Source organism: Epinephelus fuscoguttatus, linkage group LG24 (assembly GCF_011397635.1).
Source record: "Epinephelus fuscoguttatus linkage group LG24, E.fuscoguttatus.final_Chr_v1".
Taxonomy (NCBI): Eukaryota; Metazoa; Chordata; class Actinopteri; order Perciformes; family Serranidae; genus Epinephelus; species Epinephelus fuscoguttatus.
In genome coordinates this window covers 5,259,029-5,269,303 of record NC_064775.1, presented here as the reverse complement: position 1 = coordinate 5,269,303, position 10,275 = coordinate 5,259,029, and the positions used below count along the sequence as shown (strand labels likewise).

At 41.5% G+C, this 10,275-nt stretch overlaps 1 protein-coding gene across 13 annotated transcripts in view; it reads left to right on the top strand.

Annotated features, from left to right (window-relative positions):
• Positions 1-758: 758 nt before the first annotated feature.
• LOC125884662 (inositol polyphosphate-4-phosphatase type I A-like) overlaps positions 759-10,275 on the top strand; it is an 85,034-nt gene continuing 75,517 nt past the window's right edge. For 7 of the 13 annotated variants that reach the window (XR_007448753.1, XR_007448752.1, XR_007448750.1 and 4 more), the window contains exon 1: positions 761-933. The gene's annotated coding sequence lies outside the window, so the exon portion shown is untranslated. Of the gene's footprint in view, positions 934-6,281; positions 6,375-10,275 lie in introns of those variants that run through there. The other 6 variants (XM_049569714.1, XM_049569713.1, XM_049569712.1 and 3 more) reach the window with 4 other exon arrangements.

Below are 10,275 nucleotides of genomic sequence, written 5' to 3'. Positions count from 1 at the left end.
CAAAGCAAATCATGTTGGTTGGACTAAACCAACTGTGTTTGTCAGATTATAAAAGACTCAGTTGGAACTACTTAAAAAGACACATGCAAATTGTTACCTTAATTATTTAAAAATGTATATAAATATTTAAATGCATTAGATAAAGTAAATATTTCCAAAACAAACTATTTATTTATCTAATGTTATATTTTAAAAATGATTTGAGTAATTGTACTTACTTCTACTACTTCTATTAATTCATCTGCAGTTACATAAATATTGAAATGTGTTGGATAGAGTAAATATTTGCAAAATAAACTATTTATTTATCTAATATTATATTTTAAAATGATTTGAGTAAATGAACTTACTTCTATTACTTCTATTAATTCATCTGTAGTTAAATAAATATTTAAATGTATTAGATAAAGTAAATATTTGCAAAATTAACTATTTATTTATCTAATATTATATTTTAAAAATGATTTGAGTAAATGAACTTACTTCTACTACTTCTGTTATTTTTTTATCTGTAGTTAAATACATATTTAAATGTATTAGATAAAGTAAATATTTGGAAAATGAACTATTTATTTATCTAATATTATATTTTAAAAATGATTTGAGTTAATGAACTTACTTCTACTACTTCTATTAATTCATCTGCAGTTAAATAAATATTTTTAAAAAAAATCATTGTTTAAAAAAAAAAACCTACGTGATGCGTACGAGCCTGCGTGATGACGCCACAGCGTGGCACGCAGGAGGCGTGGCCGACGCCTGTCGCTGCTGCGGCGACAGTCAGCAGGAGCCCCACACACACACACACACACACACACACACACACACACACACATACGGATAGTGTTGCAGTTTGTGGACACGCTTCCGACAACAGTTATCTTTGTATCCAACAAACGGATATTGCTCCACCTGAGGCAGCCGGACCAGAAGGTAACAGCTAATTACAGGTTGTTTTAATTCAAAATACGGAGCGTAATGACGCTTTTTATCCGCTTAAGAGCTAATGGTTGCGGCTTTGTTGGTGTTTATGGTGTCTCTAAGTTCGGAAACGGAAGCTTAAGCGTGTTTTCTTATTACGTTTTTACTAAAAAGGGCAGAGTTTAGTAGTGTTTGCGGCTCGTAACTTAGAAACAGCAGAGCAGTTGAGTTCAGGAGACTGACGCCGGAGCAAGACAGGAAGTGTAAGGTCAAATAAGACATTAACATGGGCTGAATGTGGCGCAAAATTGGGTTTAAGTGTGGTTTAATGTGGAGAATGTCCTCTGACAGGACGTGTTGTGGTGTGGAAGTGTTTCATTGAGTGTGACAGGCTGAGAAACACCGCTGCCGCTAGTATTACGTAACTTAGTTAGGGAAGGGTGCATTTTCACACATGAACATATAGTATACTGCCATGTCATGATTGCATAGGCAGTGATGTTGCAGCGTGCAGTGCTGCATGCCCTGTCAGGATGCTGAGCGTGTGTGCACATGTGCTGGATCTGTTTGCATGTTGTCCTCACATCTCACTGCAGGCTGGCCGTCAGAGTGGTTTAGAGTTTCGCTGTGTGGGAGTCAAGGTCAGCTGGACATCGATTTCCAAAAGCTGATGATGCTCTCAAAGAGGAGGAGTGTGACCTGCTTGGAAATGAGGCCCTTTGCTGTGGAAGTTTGATACATTAAATGTCCTCAGGTGGGAGTTTTGCTCTGTTTGTTGTGTCAAGTCGAGTTTATGTTGTCTTCAAAGCCCAAAGTCCCTCAAACATTGCCGTCATTTCCACTTCCACTGCCTTTGTTGGGAGTAGAGCTGCCTCAGGTGTCATCACATGACTTAAGCTTGATTTTCAGTCATATGTTAGAGGATTAAACCCGGCTTATGGCAGCTATGTGTACAGGCTCCACAAAGGTTTGACAACTTTGGCCCGAAATCCAATAATCCGAAGGCCATTTTGCATCTTTTCTGCATTTGTTTTGTACTCCCTGTAGTCCTGGAAAACCCCGCTATTTCCATTTCTTCCTGTATTTCCACATAAATCATTGCCTGTCACTGTCTCTCCATCTTGCCAACTCAAACATCAGTCTTTCATGGGCTCAAAGCGGCTAGTAAAGTAATATCACAGAATAATGTTATGGCTTTGTGCAGCATGTGCAGGGCAAGGGGACCCTTTCCATATCATTACATATTTCCATTCACCCAGAGTTTCCTATACATTGATTTATTTAATCACATATCATACACTCAGCCCCTCCTTGCCCTGCTCTCTCTCTGTTTATCAGACCACAAATGAGATAAGAATTTGAAAGCTAGCCGTAACCACCCCACCCTCTCGCTCCCTGCTGCTGTGAACTGCTTCCCCGGGAGGAGAGCTGGCAGCATCTCAGTAGATGACCTAAGGTCAGTTGCTGTAGCAGCTGGAGTTTGGACAGCGCTAACCTCCAGCTGCAAATGCCCAGCTGCAGCGTCGTGTCTAACCTGTGTAACAGCAGCAACAGAAAGTTTGCTGATCTGGCAAGGAGTTGGGGCTGTGCGGTACCCAGGAGCTGCTGCCCATTCTCCCAGTGAGGAGGCCATAACTGCAGGGAGTGAGGTGGAGGACACAGTGCGATTCAAGGCTCTGACGTTAGCTACATAAATGTGAACTTAAAGATGCAGCTGTGAACCTTTAGCTACGGTTAGGAGAAAGCAAAACTGTAAGCAACATTAGCCGCTTTTACGCTGCCAGATTTTCCGCAAATGCTGGGCAGTTTTGCCGGCAAGCTGCGAGCGTTTAGACACACAGAGCTGGATTGGCGAGTTGATCCGAGGTGCCCAATTTTCCGCCTCGTAGGGTAGACATATTGGCGGAACCCTTTTTAGTTTAAACAGACCGAGGCGCCCTTCCGCAACGGGAGGGGCTGCTGATGACGCCACTTTCTTTTTGATGAGTCTGTCTTCCTTTTTTGGGTTGCTCTGCAATGTAGGTAGTTGTTACCGATGCTGGATTAGCAACTTTCTCTGCAGGATTCTCTGCCATTGAATCAGACTTTCACCATCTGAAGGGACGTGCACGCACCTTTAGATTTGCCTCTTTCTAAAATCAAGTCTCCCATCACTGCTAGGTTTTCTAAAGCCTGAAAACAGAGCCAAGAGGAGGCGCATGCTTCTCGAACATGAGATATTTTCTGCTCTTTTCTTTTTCATTGAATTGTAAATTGAGTATTTTTAGTGGCTTTGAATGTTGTTTGGACGCAACAGCCAACTTCAGAAGCTTTGATGAGCATTTTCAGAATTTTCTGACATTTTCTTAAAATCAACAAATTGTTAGATGTTTATAAAATAATTATGGCATAGTCCTTAGCTGCAGCTTTAAAGCACTGGTAGCGAAACCCAACATTAGTCGGGCCTTAATTACAAGCTGTGCATCAATGCAAATTAGGCAGCTATGGTGATTTGATAGGATGCAACTAACAATTACTTTCATTATCAATTAATGTGCAGATTGGTGTGGAAAGAAGAGGAAAATGCCCGCAATATAAAGCACGAAGACATCTAGGTTACTAATTTGTCGTTGATTGTTATTGAACAGTCGTCAGAGGGGAGGTGAAGCATATTTTTGAGGCCGCTGACCACTCGGATCTCTGTCGATGAAGTGTGATTTGATTCAAAATCACATGGTTAGCGTCTCCGTCATATCTCCGTGTGCATGTGTGTGTGGTGACTCATCAAACTCTCCCACTCAGCTCAAGAGGGTCGCACAGACGCCTGTTGATTCATCCTCATCTGTGTCTCCCTCTGCAGCTGCCTTTCTTGCTCTCGTCATACGACTGCTTTTAAAGGATGGAGGAAGAGAAAGGATATAGTCGATAATATAATGAGGAGATGCAGGTGGAGGGACGCTCTGTGGGTCGCTAATGAGCTGTGTCATCTTCTTCACCTAAAATAGATCGCTCCATAACCCAACATTATCATTATTATACATATTCAGGAGGCATGGCACCAAACATTTCCAGAAGCTAGACACATATACATAAAAAGTGAATAAATACAGTATACATAATAAAGACTCCAGTTCTTTAATTTTTTCAACCAATTTGGCAAATTTATGCTTAATTATTAACAGAAGACAGATGCACAACATCTCTGTCAGTGCACATACACTCAGTTGGGATGGTCTGACCAACAGCACACAGACAAACTGCTCTGCTGCCGCTTGGTGCTCTCATGCAACGGTCGGATTAATTATTGATGAGCATCGGGGGAATATGGAGAAGCATCAAAAAGAAGAGTGAAACCTGTGTGTGTGTGTGTGTGTTGCCAAAGATAGGACGACCACATGGACGGCACAGCAAAAAAACGTGATTTGTCTCCCCACAGTACTGTTGCTGTTTACAAGCCATCTCCACTGCAAAAAATATGAACATATAAACATATATAATGAATGTGCAACTTTTTATTGATATTTTTCCAGCTTCAAAAATATGGGGTTGGCTTGATGCTTTCTCGATCCTTAATATATGGAGACATAAACTATAAAAAAAAAAAATGGCTCTCTAGTTGCTGCTCTTGCTTCTTCGTCTTCTCTGTGTTTATGGCGGTGTTGATGCTGCGCCACTGAAGTCAATGAAAGCAGTTTTGCTTTGTATTATCAGCTCTATTTATCAGCTATGATTCTATTATAAGAATAATAAATGATAATATAAATTTCCCATTATCGGCTGATCGCATTTGCGACTAAAAATAGGTGTGTGTGAACTGTAAAAAATATTTAGGGGCACATGTGCGCATAAAAAAAGTCAGCCGAAGCAGCCTATATTTTTGTCAGTAAAAAAATATGATAATCTAACCGCAAATGTTGGAGGAACTCCAGCCGCCTTCCCTCTTCCCTCTTCCCTCTTCCCCGTGTGACACGGTTATGGACGGTTTTCCAAGCCACTGTCGGCAGCGTTTAAATAAGTCAAACTGTGGAGGAGGAGACGGACCGGGAAAAGCGGCAGACCTCTAGAGAAGCCTGCTCTGTTCTCCCTGCACTTAGGGACCGTTCGCCATGGTACCGCTGCTGGGCAGGGTGGAAATAAGTCCTGCAGAGTTTCAGAGGACCTGGAGAATGTTTTAGAATAGTAATAACATTATATAAGATAATCATATTGCAAAGATAATATATGTAAGATAATAACATTAAAGACAAAATTAAATTGCAATACTTTTTCAAAACTTGATGATTTTACCTTTCTGTACATTTTGTATACAAATTCATTAAATCATTTTGCTTGTAAATGTCTATTTGCATCACGTTTATTACGGAAAACACATTATTTGATCAATTTACATTGTGCCCCTAAAGTTCTTTGTGCGCTCCTCACTTATTCAACTTAGGAGCACATGTGCTCCTCGGGAAAAAAGTTAGCGTCAAGCCCTGTACAGATAGAACAGGATGTTATTTTATTCTATACATGTTAAGTATTGACAAAAACTTGTGCCGAGCGCCAATTACCAAACGGTTAAATACCAAAAAGCTGGCATCACATTTCAAGTCAGATTTCTAACCTTGTTTACTGATTCTCTGATTAGATAGTACCTAATTTAGGTAAATATTTTACCAATTTGAGAGTAATTTTCTTAGGAAAAGATGCTGAAAACACTTTGGAAAGCAGATATAAACATCTGTCTTTAATCCTCGTATGTAAAGTACAAATTTGTCTATATGGCTATAGATAGGATAGGATATTGTTTTAATTTCTATGTATTTTGAGGTGACAAAAACTTGTACTTTACATTAATATTTTGCCAGTTTTAGAGTTTTTTTCTTAGGCAAAGATGTGGAAAGTCTCCTTGTATTTACACATGTAACATTTGAGAGGTGTTGTCTGCTTTTATAGAAGGGTTTCGTACAAAAACATATCAATATTTGTCAAAGTAGGGAATATAAAAAAGTACTTGTCACCAAAACTCAATTGTTATTCAGTCCAACCCATAGTCCAAAAGCCAAATATGTTTGAGCTTGTGGTTTTTGATGTATAAAAACTGAGTAACTGCAGCAAATCCTGACACTGAAGAAGCTGGAACCTGCAAATACACTCAGCTGTCAGTTTATTAGGCACATCTTGCTCTAACTAATGCAGTTCCAATCAAAAGTCCTGTAATAAACCCTGTTTTCATGATGTTCACTTTCCGTTGCATCCCCAGTGGGAGAGACAGCGCTGTTTTTGCTGCAGACCAGGCAGAGAAAGAGTTAATTGGCTTGAATGTTTGGGAAGCAGCGAGCTGTTGGAGGGAGAGGGAGAGTGAAGGGTGAGGAGGAGAGATGGAAAGCAGGAGGAAGAGGAGAGGGCGAGGGCTGGCTGCAGTCTCCTTGCCTCGTGACGGCGTCTGCAGCGTGAGTTTGTTTACATCCACCGGCAGCAGACGTCCTCGGGTATGTGTGTGTGAATTCAGGCTGCCATCTGTTTTAAGCTAGCGTTTTGACCAGCATCACCCAGCTTTGGACTGTGATGCTGGTTTAATGTCTTGAGGGTGACATCTGTAGCTGTGTTTGGGCATTTGGGAGAAAATGCACAATCATGCTGTATGCTAATAGGTCATCTTCTCACCAATGGTAGAATTTCGTGCAGGGAGTGATTTTAAAACGATGCTGGGCTAGCTCAGTCAGTGCTGCTGGACAGTTTCAGTGCTCGGGAAAGGGACTTTCTGTGCCAGTGTCAGTGCAGTGCACAGGTAGACGTACTGTGGTTTTCACTTTGTGGATTAAAATGCTGTCATTTTGCAAATGGACAGGCAGGCAGGAGAGACAGAGGAGACGAGCTTGGAGAACATGAGATGAGTAGAACTCAGACAGAATGTCTTAAAATGAGCAGGGATGGCAAGCTCTAGTAATGGGATTACTTCTGAGTTAGGTGACCTCCAGGAGACTGTGTGGCGGAAGTAGCTAGCTACCCCAACCTGATGTATCTCCATTAAACAGTATCAAAGCTTCCCAATTAATCCAGGGTTCCAACATTAATGGAATTCCTGAAAAAGTCATAAAGTAATAAAAACTGTTTTTAAGGTCTAGAAATAGTTTGGAATTTGAGAACATGTTTTGGCTGTTGTTTAAAATATGTTAGTAAAAGTCACAAAACATGCCAACGTTACGTGAAATACATTGCTTTTATTAGGAATTTACAAAATACTGTTGCGCTGCATCACTAGTATGACATCATCGCATCATCACCACGGCCACGCCCCCCTTCGGAGCAGAGAAACATCCTGTTACATCAGGAGAGAAACAGAAAAATGCCAAAAAGTAGCAGGTTATATTCAAGGCTCTCACACTGAGATATTAGGCACCTGAGATACATGAATATTGTATACAAATGATGCTGGTGGCAGTTATGTCTGTCTAAATATGACGGCAATCCACCTTAAGTTATTGAGGTAATGCAGATTCTCAGGCTCAGGTAATATCACAAAATAATAGTTAGATGTATCCGTAAAGCAAACGTTTGTTTAAGAAGAAATAAATGTATACAAATTCATCAAAATTCAAATCCAAATGGTTTCAAGGTACACTGTGATGTTAAAGGGAAATTTCGGTTTATTTCAACCTGTCTCCTATCGTCCTAAATTTGTTTCAAGTGACTAGTGACATAAAAATAATAGTTAGCATGTTAGCCGTTAGCCTAGATACAGCCGGGGCGCATAGTAGCGTCAGACCTGTTAAAACGTAAGTGAACGGGCAACCTTCAAGTGCAAAGTTAGTCCACTAACCAAGCTTTTTTTTTCCACAAAGACCGCAGAAAATCTCATCTCTGTGGCTGTTTGTGGTTGGCTGAGAGGGATGTGAACTCATTAGTTTGCAACTGTGTGAATCAAATCAGGTTGGGTTTCCATTACGCGTGCCAAACGGTGCCAATCCCCTTTGATCTGACATCAGATGTGATGGGACAGTCGATATAGAGATACATGTGAGGTTTTGGTGACGTGTGCGCACTGTCCGCCGGTAAGCCAAACTTCGGCTTATACCGGCTGCGCTCCGCCTGCGCTGACAGTAGACCTGGTTTCAGCTGGCGAGCTTTTAGCGCACCTTCAGCGAAGCCTTTTGGCACGAAACTGTCACTGCGCCAAGCTGGATCTGTCGACACCTCCCCCTGCGGCGCCGCCACACCCATCTCAGCACACCTCGGTCTGCCAAACTGAGCGCGCCTCAGGTTGTGCTGCTCGAAACTAGCTCTGCGCGGGGTTCGCCACCCTGCGCCACCCTGTGCTGCGCCGGGAAACTAGAGGCCTATGTATGGATGCGTGTCAGGTGTGCTGTGGAGATGTTGAAGGTGCAAAACCAAAAAGCAACGATAAAGGGTGGACGTCACCTGTGGGAAGGGAGAGAGCAAGTGAAAACATGAGGCAGCTTGTGTAGCCAGGTGAGCTTCATCAAGGCAACGACCCTCCCATGTCAGCCAGCTGCCTGATGAGGTTGGCCAGAGCATCCTCCAAGACGGTGGGAGGGGCGTCACATGCCATGTACCCATTTTAAATAACTGTAACAAAGTCATGGAAAGGAGTCATAATATTATGGAAACATTTCAAAAGTTAAAACAACCAGAAATTCACAAATTTCTAACTTTGGTTGATGCTGGACAGTCTTTACTCTAGGGCTGCAACTAACCATTATTTTCATTGTCGACTGTCGATTATTTCTTCGATTAGTCGACTAATCATTTTATCGAAAAGTGTGTTAAAATGTTGAAAAATGTCGGTCTGTCTCTCCCAAAGGGTTTTAGTTCACCGTCATGGGAGAGTGTGTAAAGCTGCCAATATTTGAACTTAAGAAGCTGCAGTAAGAGTATTCTGGGGTACTTTAATAGTACTTTTCTATGAGAAATGACTCAAACCGATTAGTCGCCTACGAAAATAGTCACCGATTAGTCGACTAATTGTTGCAGCCCTAATTTACTGTGTGATTTTCAAAGCATTGTAATCAAACCGACTTAATGATAATTCAGATTTTAAGCGGTGTGACTTCCTGTTGGGAATATTTCAGCGGTATATTGTGAACTAAATGGTACTTACTGTATGAAATGGCTGCTTCATCCTTTTTTAATCGCCATAGAAATCGTTGTTTTTTTTAATGATGTTTGCTGAGGTAGCTTTTTTCAGCACAGTGGTCCACCTCTGCAGAAAACCTGTTGACCTCTGACCTTTGACCTCCTCCGCTTTAGTTTGAACTGACCCACATCCTGCACAAAACGGATCTGATAAGTGTTTACAGTGTGAAATGCAAATGCAAACCGAAGACAGCCGGATTGCGAGTGGACAAAAAAGCTGTGTCACAGCAACTGGTCAGTTTGCCAAGCTACATGTGGGTGGACAGGTTGGATAACAGATTTTATAAAATATATAACCCTATGATGTTTCTTTACCTAATAAATGTTTGGGAAAGAGCGGTAAGTGTGGCGAGATAATCAGATCAGAAACATCTTTTATAGCTGCATGAGCATGTGCACGTTTGTGTGACACATTTTGTTGTGTTATTTTGTGCGGCACTGTGATGTTAAACAGGCAGACAAATGTCCGTCCTGGCAGACAGCATGGCTGTGGCACAGATGGCTGGAGACTCGATCATTGGCCTCTCGTGCACACCAGAGACATGGATCCGCCCTTAAAAGCTTCACTGTTGCAAATACATTTACAGTCCAGAATGAGACGGACACTCTGATACTAAAGTGTCTTTTGTGACGTGCTACAAGTAGCATTACAAACTGAGAAGTGAAATTTTGTCATTCTCTTTTTCCACAGCATTTCACCAGACAAAGCAAAACAACAGATTTCTACAGTAAAACAGCTATTTCTGAGTAATCAGAGAGAAACCTGCTTTTACTGTCTTTTCTAATGAGGCTGTGTGACTTCATCGCGGTGACTCACTGGTCAGAGTCACAGTTTGTTCTTTTGCTTTTTTGTCTGCTCATCCTGATGATTCATTAGCTGATGCCCACATCCTTATATCAGATGAGGTCATGCTCGCTCGGATCTGTTCGTTGGTGTTTTTGCACAAGAACAAACAAAATCTGGTGGCTCATGCAGCCATAAAATCATCTATTATGAAGTGAAAATAGCACCGCCAGAAGGGTTGATCTCTATCAACAGACGTCAACCAATCATGGGTTAACAGCAGGTACACAGACGCGTGGAGACGAGGAACACATTGGCCGATATGCAATCGTGGAACCCAGTGACATCATCTGACAACGAGGTAGCTTTATATTAGCTTTTTTGTTTATGCAGATATCTTTTTATAGAGGTTAGCTGATGTTAGCATTTAGCTGCCTGGCGACAAAGATGCC